Consider the following 22,295-nt stretch of genomic DNA (forward strand, 5'->3'; position numbering starts at 1 on the left):
CTTCTTTGGGCGCATATGCAGGGCTGAGTTCAGTGAGATGTTGTTTCTAGCGGTTGTCACCCCACTCTTCACTTATTTCACAGGTAGTCCAAAGCTTTAATCTTCAGCAATTAGAAATTCACAGAACCAGGGTTGCTAGAGTTTCTAGGCTTGCTTCTCCTTATTGTAGAAGATGGTAAGAGTCAAAGGAACACTTCAGAGACATTCCTTTCTTGTAGACTGGACCTTTTTCACCAGGAGGCTGCAGCTCTTTTGCTGCTACTCATTTTGGCTAGTTCTTATTATTCGGCCATACACTCAGCAGTGATTTGGTGTGTACGGTGAATGTGACACAGATTCCTATATAAAGCAATATGAGCTTATTCAGGCCTGGAAACCAACATTTTGATGCAATTCTCAATTTATCCCATGCTGATCCCTAAAGGCACTATCCTCTCCTCCAAAACTCTCCTAAAGACCAACCTCTTCCATGAAAACCATTCAAAAGGATCGTTTGAGAGGCAGCTAGGGAGAACTATATTGTCTTGTATTTCTAAGTAAACAAAAATATCTATTAGAGCATAAGCTTTCGTGAGCTACAGCTCACTTCATCGGATGCATCCGATGAAGTGAGCTGTAGCTCACGAAAGCTTATGCTCTAATAAATTTGTTAGTCTCTAAGGTGCCACAAGTACTCCTTTTCTTTTTGCAAATACAGACTAACACGGCTGCTACTATGAAAAATATCTATAATGCATATATAAAAATAGCGTAGAATGAATTGTATCCCTTCCCATGACAATTGTTTTGTTAGGCCCCAATCCTGCATGAGTGCATTGGTCCATGCTAGCAGATCCAGTTGCAAGATTGGAGCCTTAGATTGTAAGCGTCTTGGGGCAGGGACAGTGTCTTTCGATGTGTCTCTGCAGATCTAGTACAATGGGACCCCTATTCTCTTCAGGACCCTTCAGTGTTACTGTAATGCAAATAAATACTAACTAGTGCTTAAGCCTTATAATAAATATATGTAGATAAAAATATAAAGCCAATGCACTTGATTTTTAAATGGGACTAACCTAGCCTCCAATTTTGTGATAACAATAAGCTGCAGGAACAAATAATTGCAAACATAGTTTATGGGCCAGAGGAGGGGGCTCAGATCCCCACTTACACAGGTTTCTTAGGATCATGCAAGTCCCGCCTCTCCCATGGAAAGACTACTTTTGGTTTATTTGTTTAGATCAGTAAAAAAAAAATCCCACATCCCAAAATAAAGAATGTTTTCCTTTGGAACTGCAAACATCCTTGATAGCTTTAACATCTGCTGGACAATGTATGGATGAGAGGCGGGCAGCTCACACAGTTCTGTGACAAACGTGTGTACAGCGTGTCGGATTATAAATCCAGGAATAAAGAGCAATTAAACCCCCTTTTCCAGCCCACCTGCCACGAAAAAAGGCCTTTCACTTGAATTGATCTATCTAAATAGAAACAAGAACTGGGAAGGAAAACGCCAACATCCCAAAGTCTCAAGTCAAAACCTCTCCATCTGATAAAGAAGTTCTGTCCGCTGCAAGCAAACTGATTCACTGTCTGTCTTTCTCCAGGATGTGTGCACTACCCTGTGTGAGTATGCTTGTGGTTCAAGCAAAAAAAAAGGTTATATGGCTCAGGAATCTTTCAAGTAACATTTGTATCTGTCACTAAGTTGATCTTAAGCCCCACATAATCCTTAGATATGTTTTCTCTTTTGCCCGCATGTTAGAGTGCTTGATGCAATATTTGGATGAGAACTCCAATGAGATCAGCTGTGCCACCCAGCAGCGCTAGAGCTCTCAGAGCTCCACCTTGAGTGCAAAAGTCTTTCTGTTCTTTGGAATGCAGAACTAGAGGAAAAAACTTTAGACCAGTTTCCCCCGGAACAACTCTAATGAAATCAGTTGGGTGACATCAGTGATAAATTTGGCCCTGTGCTTTTACCTTTGCTCTGTGATTGCAATGGACTCATTGTTGATAGTTTCTCTGAATTATCTGAGTTACATAAAAATGCAGCTAGAAATTCAAAACAAACATCCAGTGCAGAATGCCTCATAATTTAGAGCACACATTGCCTAATGGTTACTGTACGAGAACGGGAGTCTAGTCTCCCAGGTTCTGTTCTGAACCCTGATACTGGTGTGAGTATTGCATGCCCTTGGGCAAGTCACATTGCCTTTCACTGTCTCACTTTCCCCATCTATAGAATATAACAAGATTTACCACTTCACAGAGAGGTTGAGAGTCTTGAGGTTGTTTTAGTACCATAGGGATGAAAATACTTTTAAAAGGAAAAAATAACCCTGCTTTTCAATAGGGCCACAACCCAGCCTCTGCTGGTGCACATGTGATTGTAACCAGGATTTTCCAGTACTAACACCTGCACATGTACTTGGTTTATTCAAATACTTGAGCATGCACGTTATAGAACCCGAATGTGCAAGACCCATTTGTCCAATGGATTTGCCCACAGGTGTTTGCGCATGTAAAGTGTACATGCAAGTGTGTGCACAGGCAGAGTTGCATGAGCATAAGCAGAGCCAGGATTCGAACAGCAGGGCCTTTGAGCCTTAACCTGACACTCCCCCTTTAAAATCAGAGACACTGACATGAAAGTTTTCCACTCACCAGAAGAAACAGGCTATTTTGCACCTTTCCAAGCTATGTTTCTCATCTCCTTGCCATTCCTACTGCCTTGTCTCTCTTGCTTTTTCTAACACTATCCCTCCCTCTCCACTTCAAACCCTGGGAAAAACCTAGGAAAAGCAGCTTGCTGACTAAGGGGCCATTTCGTTGCATTGTGTTTTCCAGCTAGACCTGAACAGAGTGAAATCAATTCAGCTCTCTCGTGCTCTCCCTCCCTCATGTCTTTTTTTTTGTTTCTCTTAAATTGTGCCCTCTGCCTTAAGAAAGCCCAGTTTAGTTACATCCCCATAGCAATCAAGTGACCAGTAGTTTCTGTTTTTTATAAAAACACAGTGTCCTTTTCATGGGTTTCAGGTTCCTCCTCAGTTCGAAATGCGCATTGAGCAGGGGCAACAATCTGCAGAATCTTTGATCGAGTCTCATGTATTCATTTTAAATATTTCTAATGGTCACATCACCCAGAGAAATATGTGCTTTTGTACTAATATTAAAACATTGTATCAACCACCCATTATATTACTGTCACTGAGGCCAGACTGAATAGAAGTACACACAAACATCTGTGTCTGATCTGTATAGCTATATATCCTGAGAAATACACTTATTATTGTTGAAGTCCAAGTGTTTCCATTCTAAGATCCTTTTTGCAATTCCTTCTAACTTTCTAAAGTTTTCAATATGAATTTTTCCAGTCTTGATCCAGTACCCCAGTTATGAGTGAAATATAAGAACAAGAATAGAATAAAATAAGGTTTTTGGAAGTTTGAACAAGCAAGGTTAAGCACAGTCCACCTGCTGCACTAAATGAGGCACGGTCCTGTGGAAATAATTATATGTGATCATAGAATTAAGGGTTATATCATATTGCATACTCACAACGGAACAGCATTAAGGTTGCATGTGCAACCTTAACTTTGTTGTCTACTGATTCTCTTGAGTGCTTAACTCAGCAAACTTTGTGTTTTCTCAGCGTAGATTTACTTTTTTCTTTTACAATGGAATATAGATTTACAGGCAGAGATCCTCAGTGGGTGTCAATTGGCACAACTCCATTGCAGTTAACCGAACCAAGCCACTTGACACCCGCTGAGGATCTGAGCCAGAGATGAGATGTGTGTGATGCCCACAGCACTGAAATACTATTCTAGCCCTAACGACAAGATGACAGTGGATTTTGTTATATGTATATATATATATATATATATATATATATATATATACACACACACACATATATATATATATTTATTTCTTTTAATTTAGAAGAAAATATTAAAAGTGCTTAACCCCAGCCTTGCGTATCTCTACCGCTTCTTTAAGAAGATAAATTCAGCAGCCATGCCTAACCATATAACATAAATGACCAGCTAAACTCACAGAACACTTACAGCTTGAAAGTTGAAAATGCTGCACCGTCCCCAGATAGTTCCCATCCCCCCACAAAAAAAGCCCTGGTCCGAAGATGAAAGCAGCTTCTCCAACCAACGTGTGGGCAGAGTTTCAACATTCAGGCTCTCCCAGATGATGTCATTCTAACAGCTTCCTCTTTTGTAAATCCAGGTAGCTCCAGCTCCAGCTCCTCCACTGACCACAGCTGTGGCAATACGGCTCAGGGAGAGAGGTGTCTCCCAGGCAAGCAGGTCCCAAGCCTTTTAGAGCTTGATAGGCCAAAACCCACCACCATGAAACCCAACTAGAGCTGAAAAGGATGCAAGTGCAAATCACGGACTAGTGTCACATGGTCACAGAAGGCTACACTGCTTACCAAGGGGCTAGCCACCCGCTGCACCAGCTTTGGTGTCCAGGTGCATGTTAAGTACAGCCCCAAACACAGCACATTGTCTAATGTTGAAGTATCATTTCTATTCAAAGAGATGGTCAGATGTTTTAAATCGCTGAGCACCTCGCTGAAGATGGGGAGTGCTAGTGAGTACGGAGCACCTCTGGAAACTGGGCCTGGATTGCAGTCTAACTTTTGGCCCTTCAGGTTGCACGTGCAACTGTAACTCAGCCCCTTGTGCTTATTCACTGTGATAGAATCTCTGGCTACATGGCCCCATTGGATTTCACAAATAAGACAGAACCCAGTTTTTTATACCACTTCAGACACACTCTTACTGACAACAGTTTTCTTGTCAAAACTTTAACCACTTACACATTTTAACTAAGTTCTCTTGCATGTTTGACTAATTCTGCCAGTGTCCTGGACATTATCTGTTTGTTCCCAGCCAGCAGCACAGGCTTGCTGAGACATTTCAGCAGTGGAGGTGGTTAATTATGAAGCTAGTTTTGCACATCTGGCCGCTCCATCTCCGGCTGTGGCCCTCTTTGCACTCAGGTATGGCGCTGTGGGCAAGCCCTGCCTTGGGCGCTCCCTCACCCTGGTATAGACAAGTCCAGAACAGACCTTCTGGGCATAAACAAGCATCCCCCTCAGAGGCGCTCATTTATTAACAACAAAGAGTAACATACACATAAGCAAAAACAGTTGTTCAGGCCGCTCTTAGGAAATCCAGTCTCTCAGGGTCAGTCCAACTAACTGCTTGGTCCTTGGGGCACCCATCCCAAGACCCTCATCTGAAGCCAGGGCTTCTAGGCTGCTCCTGCTCCCTTCCCTTGGAGAACAGCCTTCAGTTCCTTCTCTTCAGGAAACTTCTGCTATCTCCACCGTGGAAACAGTCTCTCTCTCTCTCTCAGGAGCCCTCCCAGTTCCTTCCTGTGGAACACTCTCCCTCTGGGGTTGCTGTCCCCCTACAAGCATCTTCTCCTTAGAGATGCCCTCCTACTGGCAGTACCACCCCTCACCGAGCTCAGGCACCCACTTTATAGGGTGCAGTTGCTCTTCTACAGAACAAGCACCTGGGGCAACCTGTTACTGCCAGGTGGGTCTTCAGAGAGCTGTCATGGGCAGGCAAGGTCCTGACTCCCCTTAAAGGGACAATTGCCCTATGACAGCACAGCAGTGCAGACTTCCAGGTGAAGGAAAAGGCTGAGGCCTTTAACTACTAAGATAATTTAGCAGCAATTTTAGATGGCTTATATATGCCAGCAAGTATTTGTTCTTGTTGTTTGTATTCGATATACAGTATAGTCTGTCAACACCGTTTGTTGTGTACTTTTCTTATAAATGAGTTTATGAGGCTGTACTGTGTGTATACAGAGTAGTGCAGAATACTGCAAGATGTTATCTAAGGCTGTAGAAAAGTGGTATGAGAATATATTGTATAGAAAGAAATAGCATGTGATCCTAGAAATCTATCCTAATGCAAACACACAAGAGAGCAGAGTGCATTTCCTGACTGCAGTGCTTACCCAAATATATTTAATGATCTTTTAACACAGCATTTGTGTGGAATTTCCTAGGTTATTTTTTAAAATGGCAGAAAATAGAAAAATCATAAAAAGAGAGACGGGACCAAGGTTTAAACTGAACTGGGGCAAATTTTTCAAGTGTGCAGCACTTAAAATTGGAGCCAGATTTTCCCAAGAACTTGGCAGCTGGAGCTGGTCTGAAAGTCTGACCCTGACTGAGGGTGCTGAGCCGAGCTGGAAATTCCAGCCTCTCTCTTCAGGCCTTCAGAGCTCTGCTAGCTTGCAAAATATTGTTCATAATGCATGTAAATGCCATAGTGTGGGACTGTTGGGCTAGACACCACTGGAATGCTCTGCCTTACGAGGTCTGTGAGAAGGAGCTCCTTTCCTGTACATCTTGGGAGATTGTCAGGGGAGAAGACTGACAATTTTAGTTGGTGTTGGTTCTACTTTGAGCAGGGGGTTGGACTAGATGACCTCTTGAGGTCCCTTCCAACCCTAATCATCTATAATTCTATGATTCTAAGCCCCGTCTCCTGCAAAAAATCTAGATAATGCCCTACAAATGCTGGTGAGAGAAGGTTGAAACCAGGAGACACAATCTAAGAAATAAAACATGAAAGATAAAAAGGGATTTGGGCAGGAAGGATTTTGTTCTCAAAGTCATAACAAGCAGATAGGCAAGAATGACCACACCAGCACACAGAACTATGAACATAACATAAAGGCAGCAGCTAGACATTGTTAGGAAGACAGAGGAGAGAGGGATACAGTGAGAAAGCAGGGAGATGGCGTTGAGACACTTTGGGGAGGGGGGCAGGTTCGTTGGGCCAAGTGACCTTTTCCCATCCAGCAATTTCTTCTGTCCCAGTGCAGATTGACAATGGAAGCCCAATGGCAGCACAATACGACATCCCCGTTAATACCGAACGAGATTCAATGAGATCGTGCTGTGCTGCTGTGTCCATGGACGCTGTGAAACAAACCAGACCCGGGCTTCCGACTCGCCGCCTTTTCTGTTGTTGTTGTTATTGCTGTTTGTTTCCATTCACCCCCTGCATTCTCCATTCTTCCCTTTCTTGACTCTGATGGGGGCTCTTTTTGTGCACAACAAGCCCTTCTGATCTCTCTGAAAGGCAAGCTCATGTCATTCTTCCAGATCATCATTGTATGACATGTTTTTATATCAAGCTGACAAAGGAGCTATTTGATCAGGGGGTATGGTGTGTGATTGTAAGAAATTCAGCTAGCCGGTGGCAACCATTGTTCCCCAAAGCGGCTCCCTGACCCCATTCTATTCAAGGAAAAACTCCCTTGGAGTGGCCTCTATTCATTGAGTAACACCAGTCCGCGGTCTCACTCCAGGAGCATGCTCAATTCAGAGGTATGTCACCGATATCGCCCATCAGCCAGCCTTTAACTCTTTCATCAGCATTAGGTTTCCAGCACAGCAGCTGTTATCATGGGGATGAGCTTGGGAGGTGGGCGGGGGGGTCAGTGATGCATTCCAGCTCACTCTAGCTCTCCTTATCTTGGAGAAATTTAACCTTCCTTTCAAAAGTAGGTTTGGAAATTACCCGTCTGCTGCACAGAGCATGGCCCGAGTTTCATGTCCTTGATTCCTAGCTGCCCATTTTGTTATGCACATTTTTAAATGAGTAGGCTCTGTATGGGCCTGAGCCGAAGCCCGTACGAGTCACTGGGTGCCTTTCCATTGACTTCATTGGTCTTTGGATCAGGCCCTAAGTAAACAGTTAAACACCCAATCACCCAAGCCTACAACCCTGGCTTGCACAAGTAGTCCTTATTCATGTGAGTAGCCCTTGGTTGCAATGGGACTACCTGCAAGATGAAAGCTGCAGGACTGAGCCTCCAGTTTCGCCTTTGGAGAAGTTTCTGCCATGCTTCCTGTCTTGTTCTTTGCAGAAAAAGCTTAATGACAGTGACCTCTGAGATAGCCTATTTAGTGAAATTCCCAATCCTCCATTCTAGCTGAGTACCCATGCATCCAGATGGGACCTGATCTAAAGCCCATTGAAATCAGTAGCAGACCCCCATTGGCTTTAGGGGGCTTTAGATCAGACCCACAGTGCTCCATCTGTAGCAACTTCAAAGCATTGCCATCTGACCACTGTCCTGTGGTCCATGTGAGGTGAGATCGGGGGCTTAGTCCAATTTCAACTGTCATCTATGCTTCAAAGTGAAGGGCTAGTGCAAAAGGGAAAAGGACAATGATTTGGTATCATTTTTTGATGTTGAGTATTGTATAAATGTTCCCAAAGGGAGGATGAAAACGACAAATGTTCCATGAATGCAGGTGCACAGGTGACCAATTGCTGCTTGAAGAAAGCACATGAAGTTTCATTTTATCTGGCATGGCATGACTTTGCTACATTTTTCAATGCATTTTTCATTCACTAAGAGATAAATACATCCTCTGGTGGATCGCCACCCTCTCCAGCCATTGCTCTTCAGATTTCATGGCTTCTCAGAGTCTCTAGGCAGCTGGTCATTTCAGTTACATGTAGGACCTCCTAGTGATGTATCAGATTTCATTCCTGAGTGCTCTCTGGTTTGCAAGACAGTCATAGTTTCAATATCATGATTGGGCTTGCCCCATCACTTGTGAGTGGGTGGCTCAGTAACAAGGTTCCCAGCTTCTAAGGTGGCCTCAACTTGGCTCTGGATCCTTTGCTTCTTGGTTTGTCACCAGCTTGATATCAGCACATCTCTGGGGTTAGGGATTGCTAATGAGCTTGTGCTCCCTCTGCTGGTGCAGAGCACAAAATACTGGTGAGTCCGTCAGCAAACTGCGGCTATTTCCTTTTTTGGTTTTCTCGTTTTCTCAGAGGCATTGACGGAATTTTTAAAAAAATATTTATAACCCCAAGGTTGTTCTCCACCAGGTGAGAAATAATAAAATAATAATAATAATAATAATACTTTGTTTGATAGCACCTTTTCAGCTAAAGTTTTCAAAGGTCATTGGAAATGTATGTTAATTAAGCCTCATAATACCTCCCTGTGTAGTGGGTTCAGTATCATTATCCTAATCTTACAGATGGGAAACTGGAGGCACAGACATGGTAGTGGATTTGCCCACGGTCACACTGTGAACCAATGCCAGAGCCAGAGAATTATTCCCAAATCCTCTGCTCCAATTCCGTAGAATACACCACTCCCATTGGTCCTCACCATTTTAAGGTTTAAAGTCCATGTTGAACCTAAGCTATATAGCAATGTCCCTTTAAAATGCTAGTTCTCCCTCCCTGGTGTCTTTATGAATGAGGAATATAAATCCTCAAAGAACTCAGCAACAAGAAGAGGTCCGTTTTTCTCTTCAGGCAGGCATGTACCCCTCGATGAGAGTCACCTGCGTGCATAGATAAGAGACCCCAAAGAAGGCTGCTTGGGTTGGAAGTGAGTTGCCACATCACAATTTCTTCACAACCTCTCCCAGCACCGAGAGACGATCCTGCCACCCAACGACCAGACTAGCCTATGATCAGCTGACTTACGAGGAAAGATGGAAAGACCCAAACATGAACGCTGACAAGTGCTGATTCTGGTGGGGAGAGAGGAGGTATAAATGTCAATATGCATTTCAGATGTGTAAGCCCCAAGGAAGGAGCAGAATTGATGAGGGTGTATAAGGGTGTATATAACTAGAAATGATCAAATGAAACTGAGCAAAGGAAAATGTAGGCTAAATATTAGGGACCAGTTAGTGACTACTAGAGAAGAGCTGCAAGATCTAATACTTGAGTAGACCAGACAAAGCCCAGGAGAAGATACTTCAAGGAATAAGCATGTACTGACTAGGGACTTCCTATGTCAAGTTTCTGTGATTTTATCATGCTGCAACTTCTTCCTGACATTTAATCCATGCATTGAAGATGTTATTGCACCAATGGTTTCTCAAACAAAAGACCACAGTGAAGAGTAAATTAAAAGCAGCAGCAGCAGATTTACTGTTGTTATTGGTCATTTCAATGTTTCTTGCAGCAGTGAGCAATCTGCAGTTTAAACAGAGTGAGTTGGTTTCTGGGAAGGTCATACTCTTTCTCAGCAGCATTTGGAATTCGGACCTCTTCTCTTCTGTGATGGGAATGTGGTTCACCTCTAATTCTGGATTCCAGCAGAGCCCAGCATTCTGATCCTGTAATATCAGCCCATTAAGAACATAAGAACAGTCATACTGGGTCACACCAAAGGTCCACCTAGCCCAGTATCCTGTCTTCTGACAGTGGCCAATGTCAGGTGCCCTAGAGGGAATGAACAGAACAGGGAATCATCAAGTGATCCATCCCCTGTCGCCCAGTCCCAGCTTCTGGCAAACAGAGGCTAGGGACACCATCCCTTCCCATCCTGGCTAATAGCCATTAATGGATCTATCATCCAGGAACGTATCTAGTTCTTCTTTGGACCTTGTTATAGTCTTGGCCTTCACAACATCCTCTGGCAAGTTGTTCCACAGGTTGACTGTGCATTGTGTGAAGAAATACTTCCTTTTGTTTTAAACCTGCTGCCTATTAATTTCATTGGGTGACTCCTAGTTCTTGTGTTATGAGTAAATAACACTTCCTTATTTACTTTCTCCACACCTGTCATGATTTTATAGACCTCTATCATATCCCCCCCTTAGTCGTCTCTTTTTCAAGCTTCTTCCCTGCCAGCTCCAATCTTGTAGACTAAGGCTGAGCTATATTAAAGAGTCCCACTCTAGCTAGTCCTTTCGAATAGCGTGTTCAGTTAGGATCTACACCAATTACCATTGACTTCAATGGATTGGGCCCTCCCTTCTTTGATATTAGCCAGCTGCTTTTACTATTGCAAAGTGACAGTTCCTGAGGACTGACTCCTCCAGAATAAACTAGTGCAAGCAGAGATTTTCACAGTAAAAGTCAAGTAATAATGATAACGCCTTAGAGGTATTTAGAAGGAGCTGATATTCTGCTCCCAGCTTGAAGGCCCCCTGAGCTCCTTACAGACCATGGGACAGATTCTAATCTCAATCTCACCAGTGTAACCCAGAGTAACTCCTCTCTACTCAGCAAAGCAACTCTGTATTTATACCAGAATAGCTGAATCTGGATCTATACAGAGATCCCTTTACTCAGCATCTCTGAGATGGAATGGGTTGGAGGTTAACAGCAGGCAGCCAGCACTACACAACAGAATAACCCTGGAATAGCTTGCCCATGTCAAAGCGTTTTGGCTTCACCAGTCATTTACCTGAGTGAGACTCCTCTGAAGAGTCAACAGCAAAGGCTGCAAGTTTGTCACCTCTGGAAACCTGAGGTGTCAGGAGATTTTAAATCCCCCATGTGCTTCCCTGTGAATTTTTAGTGCTAGGTTTTCTCTCTCTCCCCACAGCTGCTCATTCTAAGTGGAATGTGCTCTACCAAAGACCCTTATGGTCAGACCTTTCCCCTCCCAGCCCAAGTAAGCTGCAATAGCAGGTAAGGAATCTTTCGGCTGCTTATCTGATTCCAGCTAGAACCCAGTGAAGTTCGCGGTTTTCCCATTTCAGAGTAGCAGCCGTGTTAGTCTGTATTCGCAAAAAGAAAAGCAGTACTTGTGGCACCTTAGAGACTAACAAATTTATTATTATTTATCAATGGTTTTCCCATTGATAGCTCTGTCACCTTCCCTGATTGCCTTTATTTGCTCACCTGTCATCAAAATAGGAGACTTCCGGGATGCTTTCACATCAACCATTACCATGGCACATGCAAAAGAAATGCAGTGGTGCCAAATATCGCAATTTCATTGAGAGTTTCATGATAGTTTTTCTGAAAACTCCAGCTCCTGGAGTCATGTGATTAACTGAAAATCCCAGGTGTTTTTTTTTTAGTAAATTTCTCACCTTCATAGTTGCTGAGAAAAGCTTATATATGTGAAAAATGAAGAGTTAAAAAACAGAAATCAAATCAAATAATCCCAGGATTCATTATTTCTAAAATCTCATGATTTTTGAGCCAACCTTGTGATTCGGAGTGGCGGGGGTGGGGGGGCCTGACTCATGACTTTTGAATGCTAGGATTGGCAGTACTGTAAATGGTATTATATTAATTCCACTTTACCTGCTGCTGGTGTTCGAGAACCCAAGGCATCCCATGTTCCTACCATGACCGTGAAAGAGCCATCTACATTGGTTGGCCTTCAGGCTTCAGATGGTAAAACTCTCTGTTCTTACCGTTGGCTGAGAGGAACTTGGCTGGAACACAAGAGGCCGCTTTTCCGGATACAGTCATCAAGCACCAGTAATCCCTCTGTGCTGGTGTCAAGTGCAAGGTGAAATCGTGACTCTGTTGGGGGAGAGAGGTGGTGAATTTGTCAGCGCCCAGTAATGATCTGTCTGAGTGGGAGTGAAGTGAGGACACTTCTCTGTGCCTCATGGTGTGTCAGCTACCAGCTTCCTCCAGGGGCCGCCCACTTTGGGCCTAGTCAGTGTTTCTCTGCATCAGGCAGTAGGGGTTACCATGAAAGGGATTCTTTTATTATTTAACATTTCTATCCTGGTGGCACCAAAAGGCTGGAATCAGGTCGGTCCACATTGTGCCGGGTGCTGTACAAATATATACTAAACAACAGGCACTGCCTCAGAAAGCTTCCCCTCTCTCCCCGCCCTCTCCACGGCACTCCCGGTCCCTGCTAGCTCAGCATGCCACGGAAGATTGAGTTCAGCTCTACAGAGGACCGATGCTGCTGAATCCTTTGACTCTACAGCATGGACGAGTCCTGCTCTTACTGTGATTATTTTGGATGGGGGAATCTTGCAAATATTGCTTGCAACTCAGTTTAAGCTGGGCTTTTCTACACCGGGCCACATTCTGCTCTCATTTAAACTGGTGTAAATTCAGACCGATTCCATTGAAGCCAAAGGAGTTTCTATGGATTTACACCACTGTAACTGAGAGCAAAACCTGGCCCCAGTCTTTATAAACCAAATATTTCAATAGCAGATATCAGCTCCTTCTAGAATCTAGACTCCTGTGCGTTTCACAATGAGGCCCAATGTCATTAGACGGGTAATTTCCCTTTGTTTTACAATCATGTATCAGATTTTCCAGGTAATATTCTCAACAGGCAAAGAAACAGGAGGCAGCTCTGTCTCAGATGCAGATCCCCTGGGCCTCAACCATGCCTTTGTCCCTCAAAATTAGTCTTTTGCAACAAGCTCTGCTGACTTGTGAGCTGTAGCTCACAAAAACTTATGCTCTAATAAATTTGTTAGTCTCTAAGGTGCCACAAGTACTCCTTTTCTTTTTACATTCAGACTTGTGACCCACTCCCTGAACCAGCCCCAGAATCCAGTACCGGATGCTGGGTCCAGTTCTGATGTCCTCACTTCAAAAACAGTGTTGACAAATTACATAGGGTTTAGAAAAGAGCTACGAGAACAACTGGAGGTCTGGAAACCCTGCCGTAGAGTGGGAGACATGGACACTCAGTCTATTTAGATGGCTCTTTAATCTAGCAGAAAAAGGCATAACAAGATCCAACAGCTAGAATCTGAAGCTAGACAAATTCAGACCAAAAAAAGATGCAGATTTTTAACAGTGAGGGTAATTAACCATTGGAACAACAGCTGCATGGTCGAGTCCTCATCATAAGACTTTAAATCCAGACTACATGTCTTGCTAACAAAGATGCTGTAGCTCAAACAGAAGTTATTGGCTCACTGCAGAAATTATTGGGTGAGATTATCTAGCCTGTGTTGTGCTGAAGATGAGACTAGACGATCCTGGTGATCTTCTCTGACCTAAGCTTATGCCCAAATAAATCTCTTAGTCTTTAAGGTGCTACCAGACTCCTCGTTGTTTTTGTGGACACAGGCTAACACAGCTACCCCCTGAGACTTATCTGATCTTAACATCCAAGAGTCTATGAAAACAGGTTCCTTTTGGTTCGGGGTCTGAGCCAGAATCAAAACTAGAAGGGATGGGTTCAGGTCTAGAGCTTCCCTCCACATTCGGAGGGGGTCAGGCTGGAAGTTCTGCTCTTTGCTGCCTGTGTAGCTCAGAGGAGAGTTTTTGCTAAGCCCATCAGAAAGGCCTGTCTCACAGTTGAGGCCACCTGGTTTTTTATCACTTCAGTACCAGCCAATTTTTTTAACTGACTCCAAGCAAGTTTTTTGTTGTTTGTTTTAATTTTGACACAAAATAAAATGTACATTTGCCACCCAGCCTCCTGCTCCTGCCCCCTTTGTGCCTCCAGGAGCTTGGGAGTTAGACCAGTATGATTACACCAGTATAGTTAGACTGCTATCATGATACTGCTGCAATTTCCTGTGGGGACACTTAGGTATAAGAGGGCCTTTTTTTAAGCTTAGCTTAACCTGCCAGAAGAAGAGTATTCACATGGCGAGTTACACCTGCATAACTACAGAAGTTTAAATTCACATCTTCCCTTATACGGATATAATTGTCCCGTGTGGACAGGCCCTGTCATTTCCCCCCCACACTTCTTGACTGTGTCAAACCTAAGAGCAGTGGCAACTGCCAAGCGGCACAAAGACTGTGAATGGCAGAAATGCATGTAAAAAAACATCCGTCCATTCGCCTATCTCGGTGCTTATATCACACCCATGAACTCAGTCCCTCCCACCACATGCTGGCAGCCTGCTCAAGCCCTATGGGGAACAGGGAAGAGCATCTCAAACGGCTTTCAAATGCCCTCCCTGGCCAGCTCATAGAATTGAGAGCGCTCCAGAGAAGCCATGTCCAGCTGTCTTGAGTTGGCACCACATGTGGGCTTGGAGGATGCAGAAATAAGGATGGCATTGTGGTTAGGGCACTGGAATGGGACTCAAAAGATCTGGGTTCACATTCCCAGCCCTTCCAAGACTCCCTGGGTGACCGTGGGCAAGTCACTTAATCATTCCGTGCCTCAGTTTCCCCATATGGAAAATGGGAGATAATACTACTTTCTTTTTCCTCACATGTCCATTTAGACTGTGAGCTCGTGCTGTGCACAGCAGAGTCCTGGTTATTACTGTAATACAAATAATAAGTACTCATAATCATGTGAAGGATCCAGGAAAATACTCTGGAAAGTTTGTATCTGTTTCTTCTGCTGAACTCACTGCTAAGGGTTTTTGTTCAGTTGTCATGGCTGCTGAAAGCCAGGCGCCTAATGAGGGAACATTTTAAATGTCTTAAAAAAAAAGAAAAAAAACCCCAACCCTGAAACCAACAGTAAAATCAACCTGGTCTGTTTATAACTGACCTTTTCCATTCTTCCAGACAAGAGTCTGAGCAGGCCAATACCATCCAGCTAGGAGCCAACTACAGCAGGTAAAAAGTACCACTCACCACCTCCTGCATGGACGCGTTTGGCTGACAGCTGGAAAGAGAAAGAGCAACATTGAAAATGTGCTGGGCATTATCACATCTTGGGTATTTAATGCAAGTAGCTAAATTACTGAGCTGGGTATGCAACAGATTTGCTCCTAGGATTGGAAGTCTGTAGAGCTGGATTCTCATTCCTGGCTTGTCCAGTGACCTTGGCTAAAGGCACTTCCCATAGCTATGCTTCAGTTTCCCAATCTATAAAATGGGGTGAATAATACTGACCTACCTAACACCGTCACACGGGGATGGGGAAGCTTAATGTTTGGAGATCCTTGGATGGAAGAGGACAGTGTTATTTTTATTAGATACATATAATAAACACCCCTTACTTATTTATATTGTATGCAGGGAATGTCTAATCTGCAGAGAAGGTGTGGGGGATGGACTGCTACAGGGTTGTTACTGCCATGAATCTGAGAGGACCACATCATCCACGAGAGGGTGATAACACAAGGGCGCCTTGTCAATAAAAAAATAGATCTAGTTCTTGGGATGACCTGGGCCTAAGTCACTTGGGCATTTTGAACGTTTTCCACGAGTCCCTTACCTATGGCTGTGCTCCCATGTGGTCACTGAGCATTTCTGGGCATGTATTTCACAAGGTCAAGACTATTCTGCCTCTAGAGCATGTGTCCTCTGTATTTACAAAGTATTTCCAAACAGGTGGCTGTCTTCCTCCTCCCAGTCCCCGGACATGCTACAGCTTGAATCGGTGACTTTGATCGTAAGAAAAACATCCAAGCAAAGCCCTTGAAGTAGCAGCAATGCTGTGTTAGACCCAACCAGCCAGTCTGCAGTGCACAATGCAGCACCAGACACTACAGCCACTGAGTGTGGGAGGGCGAGGGGGGCCAGCAAACAAGTTTGAACAAAATTAAGAACTGACCATAAGCCTCAAACTAAACTAAACTCCGCCTGAGCCCCAAACCCTGAACCTTGTCTGAGGTTTGTCGAACATTTTGTTAGGATCAAATAACATTTTGTTTTCATTTCTGCTGATGCTTCTGCATTGCCTTGTTCCAGACAAGACCCGAAGTGGAAATACCACGATACCAGCATCAAGCCTGTTGTTGCAGCATTTCCAGGCCTGTGGGAAGTGATGGACTCTCACGAGAGAACCTCTTCTCACAAGAATTCCCAGCCAGCCTTGCAGATCCAAGTGGAGAAGCATCTGAACTTCTGGACATTCACCCGAATTGGACAAACTAAACCTTGCAGGTTCTCCTGCCTTGAGTGAAAGCCCCGGGTCAGAGCTATCTCCCTCAACCTCACTCAGATGGAATGCAGTGATGTCCCACTGGTACAAACAAAGGGCCATACTGGCACAGAATGCATTGTCCCCTTGCAGTGCCTGCTACCCAGTACAGTGAAAGGGCCCAACCAGTGGCTGATGATTCAGTAGACGAGTAAAAACCTTCCCTAGCACCCAGCTGATTTGTGCTTTACATGGGTGGGTGGGGGTGACCTTCTTGACCTCTCAGGGTCCTACTATGATGTTAGTGCATGAGATCCAGGCTACAGTGTTTATTTTTGAGCTAGTTGCCTTCACAAAGCTGTGGCTGATGGGATTTTACAGCACAGGTTGGCTCCTCCAGCCCAGCCACAATAGCTGAGGAATCAATCATTACCAGCACTTAACTGTTAGATGGTTAACAGCCTGAACTGAAGCCAAACTGGTTGTTAATTGCAATAACAACTGATTTCAAGGGGTTGTTTCCCTGCGACCAACACGCTCAGCACTTTACTTTGAGTTGATATTAGCAAGCAATAAGGAAAATCAAGAGAAGTTCACAAGCCATTAGCAAAGGGCTCTCTCTCCCGGCTGGACATCAGTTTCTCATTCTGCAGAAAGTGGACTGCAGCCAGCTTGCTGGGCCATAGCACACCAATGAAACTGGATCTCTAGGTCACATCTTATGTATTGCACAGAACCATCAACTACCAGGCAGTAGAGATGGTCTTATCCAGCTAACTGGGTCTCCCATCCAACAGCCAGACTCCTTTGGCCAAATATCTCCTTGTGTAATTCCACAGAGCTCACCAGGGATGAATGGGGCCCAGTGTGTGAACACATCCTGCAAGTCACCACAGCCAAGTCTCCAGGGTCCCGTAGGCAGAGGTTCTGCCAGAGGAGCCAAAGAGAGTCCTTCCCTTCACCAAGCTGGAGAATCTGTGCTGAGCTGCTCCATGGCAGACATTGCTCTTTGCAGAACTCCAGGATGGCCTCAGAGTTGCAATGATCTGTGGCTACCACAGATCTCTTGGTCCTGGTGGGTATCACTCCTGATCAGTCCAGCACATGACAAAAGCGCACACAAAACAACCCTCCCCCTTCCCAGGGACAGAGACAATTCCATTGCTGTAAAGCCGTTGAGTTTTGTTTCTAAGGAGCTGTCTAAACGCAGCTCTGCACTGGTTCTGTTAACCCGTAGCAAACCTTTCTGTGCACACGCTGCTTTCAGTTGAAGAGCAGCATCAGCCTGCTCTGCACACAAAACTGCACCACTTGAACTAACGGGGTGATTTTAAACTGGTGCAATTTCATGTGTGGACACTCGTCAGTTCATGGAAACCTGGCTGATATCAGGTTAGCGACGGAAACTTGGATACCATAAGCACATGACGATAGCTGCCATCCCCATAGCATCTGAGCAACTCAAGCTACTCCCATTTTACAGAAGTGGAACTCAGACACAAAGAGACTAATTTCAGAGTGGTAGCCATGTTAGTCTGTATCAGCAAAAACAACAAGGAGTCCTTGTGGCACTTTAGAGACTAACAAATTTATTTGGGCATAAGCTTTTGTGGGTTAAAACCCATTTGCCCCAGGTCACACTGGGAAGCCGGGGTGTTGTGTTGAGTTGAGTCCCATGATAACACCCTAACCACTGGACCATCCTTCCTTCTCCACCTGTCACAAGCTGACCCAATCTAAATCACTAGGTGTGTGTCAATACAGGGGTGCAACAGTTTAACTAGATCAGCTTTTAAAGAGGTTGGAAAGATTCAGTTTTTATGCATGCATGTTGGTAAACATTGATTTCACTGTCTCACCCACACACAAACTGACCAAAAATATTTCCAATGCTAATAATCAAAATGTACAGGTAGGCACAGTAAGAAAACTGCTGCTTTGGGAGGCACTCGAGTTTGATTTAAGAATAGTCACTTTGTACATTTTGCCGTGTGATGTTGACAGTTTGTAGTTTAGGAACCTTTCGCTTTTTGAATCTCAGTGGCTACTGTCATTTATTATTGTCAGACCCCTCTCCCCATTGCCTGGCACTCCCATCATGTCCCACCACTATGAAAAGTTACATACAGATCAATGATTTTTAAAGGTTTGAATATAAACCTCAATATTATCCGCCAAAATTATTTTTTAAAAAAATCAAATTCTGCCAAGCCTAGTTTTAAATTCAACCAGCACAACTTGTGTGGATAGGATAAGGCCTTCTTCAACCACTTCCTAACCAGCTTGAGTTAAAATAGCGCTGCCTGGCTGGAACGGAAATCAGCACTCCTGCACAGCCTGTTGTACCAGTTTAACTAAATCAATTTAAAAGCACCCTTCAGTTACATCAGCTCAGCCCTGCGTGTTGACAAGCCTTAAAACCCAGTGTCATGGGGGCTCCCAGCTGAATTGTTTATAGGTTTTAATTAGAGAAGAGCCTATCTTATTACAACGATGTAGGCTGCATCCTGAAAAGCGGACGTAGAAATGGCAGGATGGCATCCCGGTTTGCCGTCTCTCTGGGTATTTCGGCTCAAACATGTTTTACAGGAGAAATATGTGGTGTTTCCTAACTGCCACCCCTGGACCCTGAGTTATGATCATTGTGAGTGCTGCTGCTGAATGGCTATGAAACATACATCCAGCTAGTCAGTGCTACCACAGCCTGTCAGCCTGCTTCCTGACCTTCAGCCACTTGTTTGTTTCAGCCACCTGTTCCGTCTGGTCTTTTACAAAGCAAGCTCTTCTGGGAGGGAGGGAGGGGCAAAAAATCATAGCAATGGTATTATTCCATTACTAGCTGGAAATGGTAGAATTGTCAATAATAATGCAGAAAAGTCAGTAGTGTTCAAAAAATATTTCTGTTCTGTGTTTGGGGAAAAGTCCAACAATGTAAGCATGGTTTATGATGATGGTGAAATACTTTTAATTCCAACAGTATCTCAGGAGGATGTTAAACATCAGCTACTAAGGTCAGACTTTTTAAATCAGCAAGTCCAGAAAATTTGCATCCAAGAGTTTTTAAAGAGCTGGCCAAGGAGCTCTCTGGACCAATAATTTTGATTTTTTCATTAAGTCTTGGAACACCAAGGAAGTTTCAGAGGACTGGAAGAAACCAAATGTTGTGCCAACATTTAAGAAGAGTAAACAGAATGACCTGGGTAATTATTGACCTGTTAGCCTGACTTCGATCCTAGGCAAAATAATGGAACAGTTGATACAGAACTGGATTAATAAAGAATGAAATTAGGGTAATATAATGCAATAAATATGGATTTATTGAAAACAGAGCTCGTCAAACTAAAAATATATTTTTAATGTGATTACAAATTTGATAAAGGTAATTGGGTTGATGCAACATACTTAAGACTTTTGTAAGGCATTCACGGAGGTACAATGTGACATTTGGATTAAGAAACTAGCATTATACAAATACAACATGGCACACATTACATGGATTAAAAACTGGCTAACTGACGGGTTTTCAAATGTCATTGTGAGCAGGGAATCATCATCTCTTCTGGCTTTATAATCTATGACTGCATCCCAATACAGCACTGAGGATATGTCTGTCCTCACTGCAGTGTTAGCTCAGGCCCTTACTCAGGTACTGCCAGGGCTGCCACCAGGCCAGTTTTTCTACTGCCTTCCCCAGTGTCCGTTGCCAGTGAAAACGGGCCCTGGGAAGCTGCCGTGAAGCAATCTTGTAAGTACCGGGCGCAGGTCCCAGGATGGGAGCGCTGCCAGTGTGGTGCTCAGGTCCCACTCTGTGGGCCAGGCCCTCAAAGTGCCAAGACCGTGGCAGCTCAGGCTCCTTCTCTGCAAGACATGGGATGGGTGGATCTGAGTCTCACCAGCAGGGAGGGGACCAGGGTGGTTGAGGCAGGAGCCTCCTGGGAGGGGTGAGTTTGGGGGCTCATGGGCAGGGGGCAGGCAGGATGGTAGGAGGGGTGGCACATGAGAAGGGTCAGGCAGCGAGGGCAGGGGACAGTGACCATTTTTCTGCATCCCCATCCCACACAAACCCTCTCACCTGAGTTTGGTTCTTTCACCCTGGGCTAGCTGGCCTGGCTGGGGATGGCTTAGAGTCCGGGTTCCACTTTCCCTCGGGCTGGTAACCTCCTGCTTTGCAGTGCAGATGCAGGCAAAAACCACACAAGTGCTAATAGTTCTCCAAGCCCTTCCCACCATCCCCCTGTGCTCGGGACAGGCACGTTCTCCTGCAATTCACTGGAAAAGAATCATAGAGCGGCTCAGCTCACTGCAGCACCAAGAGCCCTGGGCGGTGCCCCCAGGAGTGCCAGCAATACGCCCGGGAACGCTGCACCGGTGAGGACGCAGTAACTCGGGCAGGGCTGGGCCGTGGGCTGCTTGCACCCAGGGTAGGCTAACCCGGGGCTTAGACCTGGGTGCTGATCACTGGAGTTAACTCTGCAGGGATGATATCCCCTGCAGACTGTGGGTCCCAGCACGTGACATGACCAGGCTCGGTATACAGCTGGCATCTCCACAGCTTACCCCGGTGCCCTAGAGATGGGGGCAGCTGCTGCAGAACCATGAGGTCAGATGATCCACAGTCTACCCTGTGTTCCCCAGAACAGGCCCTTTCCCACCCCTAGTTTAAGTGTATTTGGGGAGGGATCACACCTTAGATCTGGTGAGCTATTGCTCCCACTACCCTTCACCCCTGCAGGGGGGGGAATGCAGGCCGTGTGTATCTGGGAGAGGTGCAAGATGGATATTGTATGTGGGATGCAGGGTCATTAATTAGCTACCCATGTAGGTGTTCTGAATATGCAAAGTGCTACAGAAGTGCTAAGTGTTATTATTATGGCTAGGAAAGTGGCTGTGAAAATGCCAGCTTATTCCACATCCCTGCACCCCGAGCCTTCCAAGAGCCTTCCGCTGGCCCCAGTGACAGCCACCCTTTCACCAGGACTGGACAAACCCTGCCAGTTCGGAAATTCACCTCTGGCTGGAATGTCTTATGGGGCAGGTTGGACTGAGTGGGGGCAGAGAAGGGGGCTATGAATAAAGAACGGTGGGGACAGGGGGAGAAAAGAAATGTGATGGAGGAAAGAGAAAAAATGAAGCAGAGAGCTAGCAGGGAGATGAACAAACTCACAAGGGAGAGAAAGGGTCCAGTGGAGAATTAGATACAGACTATATAGGGCCCTGCACTCCAAGAACTGGTAAGGAGTTGGGGGCAGTTGATCTGGAACCCAGGGAACAGGCTGCAACCCCTTACCCACTTAAACATAATACATCCGATGAAGTGAGCTGTAGCTCACGAAAGCTTATGCTCAAATAAATTTGTTCGTCTCTAAGGTGCCACAAGTACTCCTTTTCTTTTTTGCGAATACAGACTAACACGGCTGCTACTATGAAACCACTTAAACACTGTCTCTCTCTCTCTCTCTCACGCACACACACAAGAATCACTCAAGAAAAAAATCACAAGTTTCAAAGTTTGCTGACAATACGAAATGACCTACGCTAGTTAAATCCAAAGCAGCCTGCAAAGATCTAGGCTACGTCTACACTGGCACTGACTGCGGTGTCACTGATGTCGCACAGGGGTGTGAAAAAGCCCCCCTCCTGAGCGACGTAAATCCCACCGAGCTAAGCGTCGGTATGGACTGCGCTGTCGGCAGGAGACATAGCTACTGCCACTCGCAGCTCTGGGGTAGCTATGCCAACAGGAGAGCTCTCACCCGTCCGTTTACATT

General features: G+C 44.9%; 1 long non-coding RNA gene across 3 annotated transcripts in view; it reads left to right on the top strand.

The window, feature by feature from the left end:
• Window positions 1-19,843, top strand: part of LOC122461211 — a 28,020-nt gene extending 8,177 nt beyond the window's left edge. The window contains exons 2-5 of one of the 3 annotated variants that reach the window (XR_006283031.1): window positions 1,469-1,605; window positions 9,322-9,556; window positions 11,350-11,435; window positions 15,681-19,843. This is a non-coding gene — a long non-coding RNA (uncharacterized LOC122461211). The remainder of the gene's footprint in view (window positions 1-1,468; window positions 1,606-9,321; window positions 9,557-11,349; window positions 11,436-15,680) is intronic. The other 2 variants (XR_006283033.1, XR_006283032.1) reach the window with 2 other exon arrangements.
• The last annotated feature ends 2,452 nt before the right edge of the window (window positions 19,844-22,295 follow it).

The sequence above is a fragment of the Dermochelys coriacea genome, chromosome 7 (genome assembly GCF_009764565.3).
Source record: "Dermochelys coriacea isolate rDerCor1 chromosome 7, rDerCor1.pri.v4, whole genome shotgun sequence".
NCBI lineage: Eukaryota > Metazoa > Chordata > Testudines > Dermochelyidae > Dermochelys > Dermochelys coriacea.